The following is a 17,137-nucleotide window of genomic DNA, read 5'->3' on the forward strand; positions in this document are numbered from 1 at the left end:
GAGATTTCGGAGGACATGGCGCACAGTTAACACCAACTCTATTTGAAAACTGCTGTTTCCTTTGAAAATATTTCGGCTTGTCAAAACGCCCTGCAGATGTACTCCTTTGGATAAAAAAAACGTAAAAGGGAATGTTAAAGGCCTATGTTGGACTTCTGCATCTAGAGACCATTCAATAATAAACCGAGGTGTATTTACACAAAATGGTGCGGCGTATTACCGAACTGCCCTCGAGGCTACGTTCACTCACTTTCATGGGGTGTGGCTGATGTAAGGGAGGCATCTCTATTGGTCCTATTACATTACGTCGCGTAGGTGAACGCGGCTGCACAAGGCTGCAGGGTGCACGACCCCTTATCCTATCAGAGGTTACGTTATTCGATAAACACTGACATACCTGCTCGGAAGCACGAGGCATGCGCCTACTGTTTTGTGCGTGTGCAAAACTGAACACTGCTTGTCTGCAATTTAGAAAAAAACGTAACGTGTTTATCTTAAACCTTATCAAATTTGCTTTGCTTGTACCTTCTATAACCTACCACACAATTTCGAATATCTGTTGCTCTGTTTTCCTGTGCTGTGTCTCAAATGTATTCCAATGTCCATTCCTAACTGTACTCGTGTAAATCGCAACAGAAAAATCACAAAAAGTAATTGGTGTGCGGGTTCGCTGATCACAACTTAACGCATAGAGGCGGATCACACTATGAAGCGCTAACCAGTTTATGAAGTGATGCTGTACAGGAACGGGCTTCTTCAGCGGGGCATAACATATTTTTAAAACTGTAACAATACAATATTGCAAACCTTGAGTTACGTGTTTTTTTTTCTATCTACAGAGCCGTAAACGGATACATGGCAACATAGAGTTGCTCATTCTACTACTGTAGATATTTAATATTACTAGACCTGCACTGCCATCTGCTGGATATCTCGGTAATATGTAGGTCGCCTTATTTGATGTAGGATAGAGTCTGCGAACATAAGGTGGACAAAAAGCGCTGAGAAATAAAATATGATGGACGGAAAAGGAGAACCAAGAGAAAGGTAACCCAGGAGCAAGATTAGGTGAATGAAGTAGGTGCCTTGTGAATTAAATGATCTTCCTAAAAACGCTAGAATCTCATCAGAGAGAAAAGTAGTGGACTGTAATTTAGCCAGCCTTTTTTGATTTAAATTGCTTTTATTTACATTTTACAGATACATAATCAAATTATATACCGCTCCAGTGTTCAATTACAATGTAGATTAAAAAGATCCCACAGGAGGGCACATCACAAGATCAGCACAACCTGTAAAGCGAATCACATGAGCTAGTGTTTCCAGCCTTAACCATGCAATCCATAGTGGGGGAGAGCAGCGACATCAGAGTAAATTTTTTTCTAGCTTGCGCGTCAAGAATTTTCAATTCTATTAAGGACACAGAGGTGAGGATTATGCTTTCTCTTTCTTTACTGACTTAAAATAGCAGACAATCAAATACAAGTAAACAAAAAACTAAACATCCCATGATGCTCTACATAATGTCACATGGTCCAATCACCTATCAAGACCTCTGTCCATAAGACACATGACCCTCGACGTCACTTCCTCTTTCTTTGGTCAAGGCAGATACAGTTCAAATTGAAATCAAAACTTCTTACATCAAACTCGTAAACCAGGAATCGGGAAGATCCACTTCCACCAGATAACGAGAACTTGAAGACTCCAACTCGAAGGGAAAACAGTCCCAGCAAAAAGCATACGCACAAATCTTTACATGAAGTCGTGAAATTCAGGCATTCTTCTGATAAGAACCTATAAATAATAAAACAGGTAGGTAATACTCTAAATAAATGGAATAAACTTCAATAAAATTGATACTCATATAACTGACATTAAATTGGGTTAAATCATCAATCTCAACAGTTAATTTTTTTTATTCAATAATAATTGTTCACTATGGGTGGGATAATCCTCGCCTCCGTGTCCTTAATAAAATTGAAAATTCTTGACTCGTAAGCTTGAACATTTTTTATTCTATGTCAGGACCGGAGGCTCCGATTATGCTAGTTTAAAGCTGTTCCATTATTACAGATGCTACATCCAACACAGGCTTGTGATAAAACGTACGAAAAGTATTTTCTGAAGACCAGTCTGCAGCCCTCATAATGTCTTCCATGCGGGAACCCAGGGCATAAGATTCTGAGGCCATAGCTCCTCTAGCAGAATGAGCTCCAAAAAGATTGGTATCTATACCAGCTTCATTCATTAACCATCTCATCCATCTAGCTAAGGTAGCTGATGTAACTGGTTTAAAAGGAAATTAACAATTGACCTTTAACATCATGTCTAAACTCTTCTGTAACAGCTTCATATTCCTTTAAACAATGAACTACACATAGCTTAGAATTGACAGGATACATTGGATATGATACTGACCTGTAATTCGTTTTAGTCCTTCTTGTTATCGTAAAGGTAACCCCATCTGGAGAAAATACTCTACCAGATAAGTCTAACGCTCTGACATCCGACACTCTTTTACAAGAAATGAGACATAAAAGCATGGTCAATTTTGCCAAAAGCTGCTTGCGAGATAAAAACCTATTGGCAGGCCAAGCATCTAAGAATTTTAAGATAACATTAACATCCCATAAAGCTGAATATTTTGCTTGAGGCGGTTTCGAAAGACGTATACCCCTCAGCAATTTACAAATTAAAGGATGTTCTGCCACAGGTTTACCTTCAAAAGGTATATGTCCCGCTGAAATGGCTGATCTAAAATTATTGATCGTCCGATATGCTAAACCAGAACTAGCTAATTCCGCTATGAAGTTAATGATCAACTCAATATGTGCTTCCACCGGATTGGCACCTCTTCCATCACACCAACTATTCCATCTGCGCCAGGCTGATTCATACCTTTTATGGTTACTACCGGCCCAGGTCTGTTTAATGAAATCCTCAGCTTGTTGCGAAAGGCCTGAGGAACTCCATCTTGACCTGAAATCGACCAAGCCAACAGAGTCAACTTCCCTGACGAGATCATTGGATGTTGAAGGCCCTCCGGATTCAGAAGAAGATTCAGACGAGGAGGAATGATAAGAGGCGAGGCACAAGTTAAATGCAGAACTACAGGGAACCAAGGCTGTTCTCTCCAGAAGGGTGTCACCAGAACAAGCTCTGTCTTCTGTCTCCAAACCTGAGACAACACCCTGGCAATCATCAGAAATGGCGGAAAAGCATAACCCCGAATATGAGACCAGTCTTGGAGAAATGCATCCGTCTTCATTGCACAAGGATCTGGGCGCCAACTGAAAAATTTTGAAATCTGAAAATTAAGGCGGGATGCAAACAGGTCTACATCGCAACTGCCCCATTCTTTGGTTATCTGAGAGAAAATCATTGGATCTAGTTTCCAGTCGCTGGAGTCTGTCAGGTATCTGGAATTTCAGTCCGCTACAATGTTCTGGTCCCCCGGCAGATATTCCACTATAACCACTAATCGTTGTGTCAGACAATAATGCCAAAAATCCTTGGTAACCTCTGCCAAAATTCTGGATTTCGTCCCCCCCAATTTGTTGACATACCTCACTGCTGAGACATTGTCCAGCTGCAAAAGTATGCAACAATCTGTCTTCTGAGGGGAGAGACTCTTTATGGCAAAGGAACCCACCAGAAGTTCCAGGCAATTGATGTGTAAGGTTTGTTCCCATTCTGACCATCTGCCTCCTGTCACTAGAGAGTTGCAACGGGCTCCCCAACCCCAACGTCTGGCATCGGATTCGATCACCACCTCTGGGTGAGACCCGAAGATCGCTCTGCCATTCCAGGCTTCCATATGCTGGAGCCACCATTGAATCTCTGATCTTACCTCGACAGTCAATGGGATCTGTTCTGAGTAACTCAGACCCTGTTGTAGATGTCTGATCTTGAGTCTCTGTAGAGCTCTGTAATGTAAGGGAGCTGGGAAGATCGCCTGAATAGACAAGGCTAACAATCCCACTACCCTGGCTATGTTTCTTAAAGAAACCGTCGACCTGGTCAGAAGTGACCTCAATTCCCTCTTGATGTTGCGAATTTTCTGAGAGGGCAGAAGAAGCTGACATAGGACTGAGTCTATCCGAAAACCCAGGAAGTTTATCACCTGGGTCGGATTCAACAATGACTTCTGCACATTGATAAGGAAACCTAAATCTTGCAGAAGACTGATGGTCCAGTTCAAATGAGACAGAAGGACTTGGGGAGATTGAGCCATCAGTAAAATATCGTCCAGATAAACGATCAACCGGACACCCTTGGTTCTTAACCATTCCATCACAGGTCTCAGTAGCTTCGTGAAGCACCAAGGGGCTGATGACAGACCGAACGGGAGAGCAAGAAACACTAGACACTGACCTTTCCACTGAAACTGTAGGAATCTCCTGTGAGGAGGAAAACTTGGAATCGACAGATAAGCATCTTTTAGGTCCAGACGGACCATCCAATCCCCTTCTAATAGAAGATCTCTTAACATGTGTATGCCCTCCATCTTGAAATGCCTGTATAGGATCCAATGATTGAAATCCTTTAAGTTCAAGACTAAGCGGTGTCCTCCCCCTTTTTTGTCTACTACAAAAATAGGGCTGAGAAAACCATAAGGATGAGGGGAGGAAAACTGTACGGTGCCTTTTTCTAGTAAGGCCTGGACCTCTTTGTGTATAAAAGCTTGATTTTCTAGGGAAAAACACATCTGAAGAGGAGGATTGAGTTGTTTGGGTGTATTGAAAACTCTAGGTGAAAACCCATCACCGTTTGGAGAATCCAAGGATCTCCGGTGATCTTTCTCCAATTTTTCAAAAACAATGCCACTCTGCCCCCAAGTGTGACCTGAGAAAAATTAATAATGCTCACCTGCTAAACTAGTGTCCTGTATGGCTCCTTGCTGCCCTCTGAGAGAGCCTCTTCGGAAGCGGGGGCGCCCTCCTCTAGGGCGAGTGGGGTAGAAGGTGGAGTCCTGCTCACCATACCAACCACCTCTGCCTCTGGGGTAATAGTTCTGAGGACTGTTGAATGTTCCTCGGCCGGACATGCGCCCTCCGAAATGACCGGCCCTGACAAAAAGGCCCCGTCTAAAAACTTTTTTAAGAGACATCTGGGCTTTGTCTAGTGATGAAAAGGTGGAACAGAACTTGGCTAGGTCCTTAATAAATTACGACCCAAAAAGAAGTCCTTCGGCCGAAGGGCCCGCTTCAGAAGATGCTAAATCTGACAATTTAGGATCGATGCGCATCAGTATAGATTTCCTGCGTTCAGAGGATATGGCGCAGTTAGTGTTTCCTAGCTGACAAACAGCTCTTTGAGCTCAACCGATAAGGACGTCTGTGTCTACAGGAGATCCTGACTCTTTAGCCAGGTAAGTCATCTCAAGAATCTTAGTCAGAGGGCTGGAAAGGTCCAACAGTTTATCTTGGCAATTACGCCAAGATCTATCCAATCCTTTTTTAGGATCCTTAGCAAACTTCTTCATAAATGTAACCATAGTGGGGTCTATTTCATGGGTATCAGAGACTCTGCCCTCTAAATCCGGTCTGGGACACTCAGCTCTCAATCGAGAACGAACCTCTTTATCAAAACTTTTTCTAATGTTAGCCTGCACATATTAGGCCACATCAGGAGGAGGAACCCAATTGGAAGCTCTGGGGTGCATAATTTCCGTGGGATCGAAGTCTAAAACAAGACAAGACGGAACGGCCTTCTTTGCCTTCTTACTAGGAACTGTAGTTTCCGAGTCTGTCCGAAGCCTCGGCAGAGGAATCTTTATCCGAGGATGAAGGGGAAAAAGAAACATCCTTTTTTGAACTATAATTATGTTCACCACTATGCTTCTTACAAAGTTTATCAAAGGCGTCTGCATGAAGACCACTAATATCAGTGTTAGGCTCTTCCAAATTTTTTGATTTTGCCTTTTTTCCCTCTGGTTGAGGTTGTTGACCTTGTACCCAGCCTTGAGATCGTGCATAATCAAAGAGTTGCCCTGAGAAGGGACCTAAAGCTCTCACAAGAGCATCATTAACGGATTGCTGGACCCTAGTATCAAGGGCTTCCACTAAATTAACTTCTAATTGGTTCCCCAATTCTTCTGTGTAATATTCAGTGTCTTGATCATCCCACTGAGCCATTTTGAAATTAGTAGGGAAAAAATGTAGACAATAATAGAAGTATCTGCTTATAAATATATAATATTCTTGTAGTATTCTATTGAAATACTTCTAAATAGCGGGGGGAGTGCAAAAACCCCAAAACAGGCAAACCTCTAAATGTGCCCACTATAAAACGTTGAGGGAGCTGCCTGATGGCACTCTAGGCAGAAGCCTAACAATAATTTTACAACCCACGGTCTATAGCTCATGAACGGGGCGTCTGGGAGCACTGAAAACGAACAACTGAATTGCCCAGTCACAAGTGCGTAGCACTCAACGAGCCGATCCTTCATAAAACGAAACAGAGGATCGGCTCGAGAATGAGATGCGCACGCGCACAAGGCTAAAACAATGGAAGAAAGACTGCGTGGAGCACACGCAGAATGCTCCCACTCCCACTCCACAATATTCGGGCATCCAAAATCGGCAAAAAGAGGCTGATGAAATAACAGCGCGAGAAATCACTTACACAAATAAGTTAAGCACGCTAGATCACGATGCTAAATTCAGCACAGAAATGAGTATAAAGATACATAAATATAAACAATATGAATAGTAAAAATTAGAGGCACTTATCTGCTGCGAAGCAGCAAAGAAAGAGGAAATGATGTCGAGGGTCAGGTGTCTTATGGACAGAGGTCTTGATAGGTGATTGGACCATGTGACATTATGTAGAGCATCATGGGATGTTTAGTTTTTTGTTTACTTGTATTTGATTGGCTGCTATTTTAAGTCAGTAAAGAAAGAGAAAGCATAATCGGAGCCTCCGGTCCTGACATAGAATCTGCCTTCACCAAACAAAGAAGTTCTTCATGAGTGCCCCGTGGCCATCCCCTACTGCAGACAGCTAAAGGTCTGCGTAGCGTGGGGTTGGTGTGGTTATAGAATTTTGGCCGCAGGGACCGCCATGCAGGGCCAAAGTCTGTGTGTGGCACGGGATTGGGTTGTTACAGAGGGTTGGCTGCAGCCAACCCCCACGTGGTTGGCTTAACGTATAGTAATTAACGTTTTAATTTACGTAAAAAAAATAGAAATTCACTGAAAATATCAAAAGTTACAGTGATGTTATAGTTAGGAAATAGAAAAAAAACAGAAATTCACTTAAAAAACCAAAGGTTACAGGGGCGTTGTAGTTAGGCGCGGGGGATGAAGAAGGTTTACGCTCCCCCATACATTATTCACTCAGAACTGCCCAGGGAAGGTGGTGGTCCCAGGGGCTTCTGAAATCCCTAGAAGGGGCGGCCAGTGTTCCCCCTCCTTTATTATTAAAGCTCAAATGCCCCAGGGACCTGACCAACCCGGGGTAAAAATGAATTAGGAGACTGTGCTTTTACAAAAAAAAAAAAATCTGAAAAATCTGCAGCTCCAGACACTAATTTAGCAGAGAATTAAAAAATAAAACTTTAGCCTACGCAAAAGTCCCAGAGGTTCCGCTGGACCAGGGTTAGGGGGTGACGGTATTTTTGCCCTAACCCCTTTTCTTTTCTTTTTTTTGGTGTTTGTTTTTGGGACTCAGCTGAAGCCAAGTCCCAAAATGGCTGCCAACACTTCCTGGTTGAAGTGTTGGAGGCCAGTCAGATATCAGCACGGGGACCGTTGCATCTACGAAGGGTCCAAGTCCCTTGATATCTATATTTTTTTACATTTAATATTTCTAATACTGCTGAACTGATTTACAACAAATCACAAAAAGCACAATATGTTCACCAAGATCTAGCTTTCTGCTAAATTTGGTGTAATTCTTTTCAGCGGTTCGGACTGTAGTCATTTCTAAAAACCCTATTTTCTTGGCCCCAGCTTTACGGATCATCCCAAAATTTTCCATGTGAAAGAAGACCCTATCGGACATTTTCTTTGAAAGATTTTGTTACGTTTTGTTAAATGGTGCCAAAGATATAGGTAAGTCGAAAAAGACTTTTCCTATGGAAACTAGGTCCTAACCATAAGGCGAGTAGGTAGTTATAGTTAGGAACTAGTTTCCATAGGAAAAGAGTTTTTTGATTTGCTGATAAGTTTGGCGCCGTTTGATGAAGCTTCACAATATTTTCAAAACCAGTTTGCCACTGCTGTCTTTTTCAGGTTTCAGGGTAATCCACAAAGCGGGGGATGAGGAAAAGAGGGAGTCTCAAAACGCTTTCTCCCCAAGCAATTTCCATAGGGATTTTTAGACACAACTACAGCCCAAATTGCTGCACAGAATTACACCAAATTTGTCAGAAAGGCAACGTTTGGTGCAGAAAGCAACCTTTTTAAAGGAACAAGCAATTTGTATATCTGGGCAGAGCCTAAGCACATACAGTATGTTATAGTGAGATCTGATTGGCTGTCTGTACTTGAACCAGAAAGCACTGTCAGCCATCTCAGGACCAATATACATGATAGCATACAATTGAAATGCATTGCAGTGCATGGCAAGTTTTGAGGTTCACAAAAAGGTCAACTCATACAGGATGATAACAGATCTTAGTTACAATATAAATAATTTGTTGATGGCACCATGGTCATTTTAGGAATTCTGTGTTTTTAGGTGATTTTACCCATAGGAAAAGCCTTTTGCTGAGATTTCATGAATCATGTTTGAAAGAAAACTGTTTTCTCATGATCTCCCTAAAACGTTATGGAACATGCTGCAGAAGCTAAAATGAGAGCATATTTTCTGGAAATTCACACAATCGTTCTCAGCCATATGAGATTGAAGTCTGACATTGCCATTAAAACAAGTACTTCCAACAGCAGCAGCTTGTCAGTAGATCCCCTTGTATTCTGCTGCAGCCTCCCATAGAATTCTAAAGAACAACTAGAGTGCTAACAGTCTTACCTATAACAAAAGTGTGGCATACCTGAAGCCGCTTTGATTGAATCAAACGGGTAAAATGTAAAACATTTAATATAGAAAGGATCAAAATGAGGGAGGTTCATTTTCTCATAGAAAGAGCTGGGAAGATCGCCTGAATAGACAAGGCTAACAATCCCACTACCCTGGCTATGTTTCTTAAAGAAACCGTCGACCTGGTCAGAAGTGACCTCAATTCCCTCTTGATGTTGCGAATTTTCTGAGAGGGCAGAAGAAGCTGACATAGGACTGAGTCTATCCGAAAACCCAGGAAGTTTATCACCTGGGTCGGATTCAACAATGACTTCTGCACATTGATAAGGAAACCTAAATCTTGCAGAAGACTGATGGTCCAGTTCAAATGAGACAGAAGGACTTGAGGAGATTGAGCCATCAGTAAAATATCGTCCAGATAAACGATCAACCGGACACCCTTGGTTCTTAACCATTCCATCACAGGTCTCAGTAGCTTCGTGAAGCACCAAGGGGCTGATGACAGACCGAACGGGAGAGCAAGAAACACTAGACACTGACCTTTCCACTGAAACTGTAGGAATCTCCTGTGAGGAGGAAAACTTGGAATCGACAGATAAGCATCTTTTAGGTCCAGACGGACCATCCAATCCCCTTCTAATAGAAGATCTCTTAACATGTGTATGCCCTCCATCTTGAAATGCCTGTATAGGATCCAATGATTGAAATCCTTTAAGTTCAAGACTAAGCGGTGTCCTCCCCCTTTTTTGTCTACTACAAAAATAGGGCTGAGAAAACCATAAGGATGAGGGGAGGAAAACTGTACGGTGCCTTTTTCTAGTAAGGCCTGGACCTCTTTGTGTATAAAAGCTTGATTTTCTAGGGAAAAACACATCTGAAGAGGAGGATTGAGTTGTTTGGGTGTATTGAAAACTCTAGGTGAAAACCCATCACCGTTTGGAGAATCCAAGGATCTCCGGTGATCTTTCTCCAATTTTTCAAAAACAATGCCACTCTGCCCCCAAGTGTGACCTGAGAAAAATTAATAATGCTCACCTGCTAAACTAGTGTCCTGTATGGCTCCTTGCTGCCCTCTGAGAGAGCCTCTTCGGAAGCGGGGGCGCCCTCCTCTAGGGCGAGTGGGGTAGAAGGTGGAGTCCTGCTCACCATACCAACCACCTCTGCCTCTGGGGTAATAGTTCTGAGGACTGTTGAATGTTCCTCGGCCGGACATGCGCCCTCCGAAATGACCGGCCCTGACAAAAAGGCCCCGTCTAAAAACTTTTTTAAGAGACATCTGGGCTTTGTCTAGTGATGAAAAGGTGGAACAGAACTTGGCTAGGTCCTTAATAAATTACGACCCAAAAAGAAGTCCTTCGGCCGAAGGGCCCGCTTCAGAAGATGCTAAATCTGACAATTTAGGATCGATGCGCATCAGTATAGATTTCCTGCGTTCAGAGGATATGGCGCAGTTAGTGTTTCCTAGCTGACAAACAGCTCTTTGAGCTCAACCGATAAGGACGTCTGTGTCTACAGGAGATCCTGACTCTTTAGCCAGGTAAGTCATCTCAAGAATCTTAGTCAGAGGGCTGGAAAGGTCCAACAGTTTATCTTGGCAATTACGCCAAGATCTATCCAATCCTTTTTTAGGATCCTTAGCAAACTTCTTCATAAATGTAACCATAGTGGGGTCTATTTCATGGGTATCAGAGACTCTGCCCTCTAAATCCGGTCTGGGACACTCAGCTCTCAATCGAGAACGAACCTCTTTATCAAAACTTTTTCTAATGTTAGCCTGCACATATTAGGCCACATCAGGAGGAGGAACCCAATTGGAAGCTCTGGGGTGCATAATTTCCGTGGGATCGAAGTCTAAAACAAGACAAGACGGAACGGCCTTCTTTGCCTTCTTACTAGGAACTGTAGTTTCCGAGTCTGTCCGAAGCCTCGGCAGAGGAATCTTTATCCGAGGATGAAGGGGAAAAAGAAACATCCCTTTTTGAACTATAATTATGTTCACCACTATGCTTCTTACAAAGTTTATCAAAGGCGTCTGCATGAAGACCACTAATATCAGTGTTAGGCTCTTCCAAATTTTTTGATTTTGCCTTTTTTCCCTCTGGTTGAGGTTGTTGACCTTGTACCCAGCCTTGAGATCGTGCATAATCAAAGAGTTGCCCTGAGAAGGGACCTAAAGCTCTCACAAGAGCATCATTAACGGATTGCTGGACCCTAGTATCAAGGGCTTCCACTAAATTAACTTCTAATTGGTTCCCCAATTCTTCTGTGTAATATTCAGTGTCTTGATCATCCCACTGAGCCATTTTGAAATTAGTAGGGAAAAAATGTAGACAATAATAGAAGTATCTGCTTATAAATATATAATATTCTTGTAGTATTCTATTGAAATACTTCTAAATAGCGGGGGGAGTGCAAAAACCCCAAAACAGGCAAACCTCTAAATGTGCCCACTATAAAACGTTGAGGGAGCTGCCTGATGGCACTCTAGGCAGAAGCCTAACAATAATTTTACAACCCACGGTCTATAGCTCATGAACGGGGTGTCTGGGAGCACTGAAAACGAACAACTGAATTGCCCAGTCACAAGTGCGTAGACCTCAACGAGCCGATCCTTCATAAAACGAAACAGAGGATCGGCTCGAGAATGAGATGCGCACGCGCACAAGGCTAAAACAATGGAAGAAAGACTGCGTGGAGCACACGCAGAATGCTCCCACTCCCACTCCACAATATTCGGGCATCCAAAATCGGCAAAAAGAGGCTGATGAAATAACAGCGCGAGAAATCACTTACACAAATAAGTTAAGCACGCTAGATCACGATGCTAAATTCAGCACAGAAATGAGTATAAAGATACATAAATATAAACAATATGAATAGTAAAAATTAGAGGCACTTATCTGCTGCGAAGCAGCAAAGAAAGAGGAAATGATGTCGAGGGTCAGGTGTCTTATGGACAGAGGTCTTGATAGGTGATTGGACCATGTGACATTATGTAGAGCATCATGGGATGTTTAGTTTTTTGTTTACTTGTATTTGATTGGCTGCTATTTTAAGTCAGTAAAGAAAGAGAAAGCATAATCGGAGCCTCCGGTCCTGACATAGAATCTTCCTTCACCAAACAAAGAAGTTCTTCATGAGTGCCCCGTGGCCATCCCCTACTGCAGACAGCTAAAGGTCTGCGTAGCGTGGGGTTGGTGTGGTTATAGAATTTTGGCCGCAGGGACCGCCATGCAGGGCCAAAGTCTGTGTGTGGCACGGGATTGGGTTGTTACAGAGGGTTGGCTGCAGCCAACCCCCACGTGGTTGGCTTAACGTATAGTAATTAACGTTTTAATTTACGTAAAAAAAATAGAAATTCACTGAAAATATCAAAAGTTACAGTGATGTTATAGTTAGGAAATAGAAAAAAAACAGAAATTCACTTAAAAAACCAAAGGTTACAGGGGCGTTGTAGTTAGGCGCGGGGGATGAAGAAGGTTTACGCTCCCCCATACATTATTCACTCAGAACTGCCCAGGGAAGGTGGTGGTCCCAGGGGCTTCTGAAATCCCTAGAAGGGGCGGCCAGTGTTCCCCCTCCTTTATTATTAAAGCTCAAATGCCCCAGGGACCTGACCAACCCGGGGTAAAAATGAATTAGGAGACTGTGCTTTTACAAAAAAAAAAAAATCTGAAAAATCTGCAGCTCCAGACACTAATTTAGCAGAGAATTAAAAAATAAAACTTTAGCCTACGCAAAAGTCCCAGAGGTTCCGCTGGACCAGGGTTAGGGGGTGACGGTATTTTTGCCCTAACCCCTTTTCTTTTCTTTTTTTTGGTGTTTGTTTTTGGGACTCAGCTGAAGCCAAGTCCCAAAATGGCTGCCAACACTTCCTGGTTGAAGTGTTGGAGGCCAGTCAGATATCAGCACGGGGACCGTTGCATCTGCGAAGGGTCCAAGTCCCTTGATATCTATATTTTTTTACATTTAATATTTCTAATACTGCTGAACTGATTTACAACAAATCACAAAAAGCACAATATGTTCACCAAGATCTAGCTTTCTGCTAAATTTGGTGTAATTCTTTTCAGCGGTTCGGACTGTAGTCATTTCTAAAAACCCTATTTTCTTGGCCCCAGCTTTACGGATCATCCCAAAATTTTCCATGTGAAAGAAGACCCTATCGGACATTTTCTTTGAAAGATTTTGTTACGTTTTGTTAAATGGTGCCAAAGATATAGGTAAGTCGAAAAAGACTTTTCCTATGGAAACTAGGTCCTAACCATAAGGCGAGTAGGTAGTTATAGTTAGGAACTAGTTTCCATAGGAAAAGAGTTTTTTGATTTGCTGATAAGTTTGGCGCCGTTTGATGAAGCTTCACAATATTTTCAAAACCAGTTTGCCACTGCTGTCTTTTTCAGGTTTCAGGGTAATCCACAAAGCGGGGGATGAGGAAAAGAGGGAGTCTCAAAACGCTTTCTCCCCAAGCAATTTCCATAGGGATTTTTAGACACAACTACAGCCCAAATTGCTGCACAGAATTACACCAAATTTGTCAGAAAGGCAACGTTTGGTGCAGAAAGCAACCTTTTTAAAGGAACAAGCAATTTGTATATCTGGGCAGAGCCTAAGCACATATGTTATAGTGAGATCTGATTGGCTGTCTGTACTTGAACCAGAAAGCACTGTCAGCCATCTCAGGACCAATATACATGATAGCATACAATTGAAATGCATTGCAGTGCATGGCAAGTTTTGAGGTTCACAAAAAGGTCAACTCATACAGGATGATAACAGATCTTAGTTACAATATAAATAATTTGTTGATGGCACCATGGTCATTTTAGGAATTCTGTGTTTTTAGGTGATTTTACCCATAGGAAAAGCCTTTTGCTGAGATTTCATGAATCATGTTTGAAAGAAAACTGTTTTCTCATGATCTCCCTAAAACGTTATGGAACATGCTGCAGAAGCTAAAATGAGAGCATATTTTCTGGAAATTCACACAATCGTTCTCAGCCATATGAGATTGAAGTCTGACATTGCCATTAAAACAAGTACTTCCAACAGCAGCAGCTTGTCAGTAGATCCCCTTGTATTCTGCTGCAGCCTCCCATAGAATTCTAAAGAACAACTAGAGTGCTAACAGTCTTACCTATAACAAAAGTGTGGCATACCTGAAGCCGCTTTGATTGAATCAAACGGGTAAAATGTAAAACATTTAATATAGAAAGGATCAAAATGAGGGAGGTTCATTTTCTCATAGAAATTATGGTAAGTGCTGTAGAAAGAAAAACTAGGACACGTTTTAAGTGAGTTCTCAAATATCTTCCACTTCTATTTCATTAAAACATTCTGACATGCAGACTGAAACATGCACTTTCAACAACAGCAGACTGCCAGTTAGCTCCCTGTTGATCAGCAGCTTTACTATAGTGCTCTAATGAGAAAAAGGAGTGCTTTGCCAAAAGTTTGGCACATCTAAACGCCATCGTGAAGGAATTGAAGTGGAGAACTGAAAGCATTTTCTACTGTGGACACTGCAGTAAATGAGGAAATTAGGGAGCTTTATAACAAATATGTCTTCCAAGATGGCCACTAGAGAAAAAAAGAGCCAAAATGTAGCCGAATTATAGCCCAATGACAAAAGTGGGCAAATACACTTAGGGACTGATTTAGAGTTTGGCAGAGGGGGTCACTCTGTTAGAAATTTGTCGGATATCCCGTCCCCTATATTACGATCCCATATTAGCCTAAGGAGAATATTAACACAGCGGACAGGATATATGTCACCCTTCTGCCAAACTCGAAATCAGACCCTTAATTTTGTTTGTTTTTTTCAGCTTTACATAGCACATAATTGACCCGAAGGTATTGGAGTGCGTTATATGAACATCAGTTACATTATGCAAGGACACACTAATTTTGGTTTTAGGCAATGGAAAATTAAATGATTTGGCCAGAATTACAGGATGTCGAGCTGATGCCGAAACTCGAACCTGGCTCCCCAGTTGCAAAGTCTGCAGGACTGGCCGTAATGCCATATCCTCTCCTCTAGGTGTGAAATATAATCAAGTGATCAACTAGATAAAAAAACATAACAATAGCAAATAATTTAAAAGTACTTTGTCACTATTTGGAAACTCAGAAAATATCTCCTCATTTTAGTGTTTTAGAGCACTAACCATAAGTTCTATGGGGATAAGATCTTCACATTTGTATAATTTCTAAAGGAATTTTTTTAGGTATTACAGCTTTGATTACATCAAGATGATGTCAGATGTGCCACAATTTTGCAATAAATATGGAATTTTAGCAGTCTAGTTCTTCATTAGAATGCTGTGGGGAGGCAGATGTCAGGGGCACGGACTCAGATAACTGCGCGCAAGGAGGAGGGTGCAGAGGGAACAAATTGACCATGCTGGGCAGGCGGAAGGGGCAGTGGCAGCACAACGGACCAAGGAGAGCAGGGGAAAGAGGGGCAGGGGCAAAAAAACAACCATAGATGATTTACAGGAGGGGATGTGGCAATTGAACAGACCATTGAGGGCAGAAGGAAAAGGCAGTGGCAGTGCAACCATATATGCCAACATACCCGATTCAAGTAGGAGACACCTGATGTTTTTAAGCCTAAATGGCTTTATTTTATCTGTCTCCTGCCTAAAATCTCCTCCTTTTCAACGCAAGCCATAGGGAAAATCAATTCCCCAGTTTTTTTTTTTAAATACTCCTCTTACCAAGTAAAAAATGTTAGCAGGTAGGGTACATTGGATGAGGGAGGGCAGGAGAAATGGTGTAGGGACATGGGCTCGGATAATAGAGGGCAGGAGGGAGATGGGCAGGGGCACCAAACTGACCGTACAGGGCAGGCGTCGGGGGCTGCAGCAGCACAATACACCACACAGAGCAAGCGGGAGAGCAGTGCAGGACAATGCACCATAGAAAGCAATAGGGAGGGTATAGGGCAATACACATGGACAACAGAGAGCAGAATGAAAAGAGGCAAGGGCAGCAAGCTGACCATACCGGACATACAGGAGGGACAGCTGCAGCATAACGGACAAAGAAGGGCAAAAAGGAGGGAGCAGGGGCATGCACACAGACATCAGAGGGCAGGGGGAAGGAGGGCGGGGGAAGCAAGCTAAGCACAGAGGCTAAGCAGGAGAGAAATGATGCAATATAGAATTGGGAAACGAAGGGCAGGGACATAAAGCTAAATGGACGGCAGTGGCAGCCATCAGACCATGCAGGACAGGAGGGAGGGGGCTGGTGCATAGATTCGGACAACAGGGGCCAGGGAGGAGGTGGATGGGGCAGCAAGCTAACTGTTCAGGGCAGGCAGGAAGGGCAATGCAGAACAAAGGCCACACAGGCTGTAATGAGGGAGCAGGGGCATGGACTTGGACAATGGATGACGAGGAGGAGGGAGGCAGGAGCAGCAAGCTTGAATGGGGCAGCACAATGCCCGGCCAGGCCCTGCGTCCAACCCCCCACCATGCATTGTGATAGAAATTCACTAAAAAACACAAAGGTTACAGGGACAATATAGTTAGGAAACTGAATTAAAATAAACCCTAAAAATTAACTAAAAAAAACAGTTGCTGCAGGGACGTTATAGTTACGTTCAGATTTTACAGCACAAAACCATAGAAATTCACTGGTTAGAGTTATTTCAAGTAACTATAACTCAAGCCCCAAAGTTTCTATACCTTGCACACTCACCATGCACTGCTAATTACCCGAGATATTATATCACTCATAGCATCTTCTATGACATCATTGATAATATCACTAACATTTGCAGTAAAATAATTGATGAGAAAAGTGTGCATGACAAGGGCGCAAGTTATAGTTACTGGAAATCGGGAAACCATGTAACCCTTAGTTTTTCAGTGAATAAATATATATATATATAATCACTGAAAAAAGGTTAAAGTAAGGCTACAGTTAGGTGTGATAAAAATATCTGTTTTTGTTTCAAAAACACCTTAGAAAGACACTGAAAAAAACAAAGGTTAAAGTAACGTTATATTAAGGTGAATTTGTCACTGATAACATTAACATTTTGAACAAAAAAACAAGCATAGAAATTCAACAGTTATAGTTAGCAGCACTAACTATAATAAGCGCCCCTGCCATGCACCGCTTATGGCCTCACATATGACAT

The 17,137-nt window shown here is 42.4% G+C and overlaps 1 protein-coding gene across 2 annotated transcripts in view; it reads right to left on the bottom strand.

The window, feature by feature from the left end:
• Positions 1-17,137, bottom strand: part of LOC138250489 (purine nucleoside phosphorylase LACC1-like) — a 148,756-nt gene that overhangs the window by 29,904 nt on the left and 101,715 nt on the right. The window lies entirely within an intron of this gene.

The sequence above is a fragment of the Pleurodeles waltl genome, chromosome 8 (assembly GCF_031143425.1).
Source record: "Pleurodeles waltl isolate 20211129_DDA chromosome 8, aPleWal1.hap1.20221129, whole genome shotgun sequence".
NCBI lineage: Eukaryota > Metazoa > Chordata > Amphibia > Caudata > Salamandridae > Pleurodeles > Pleurodeles waltl.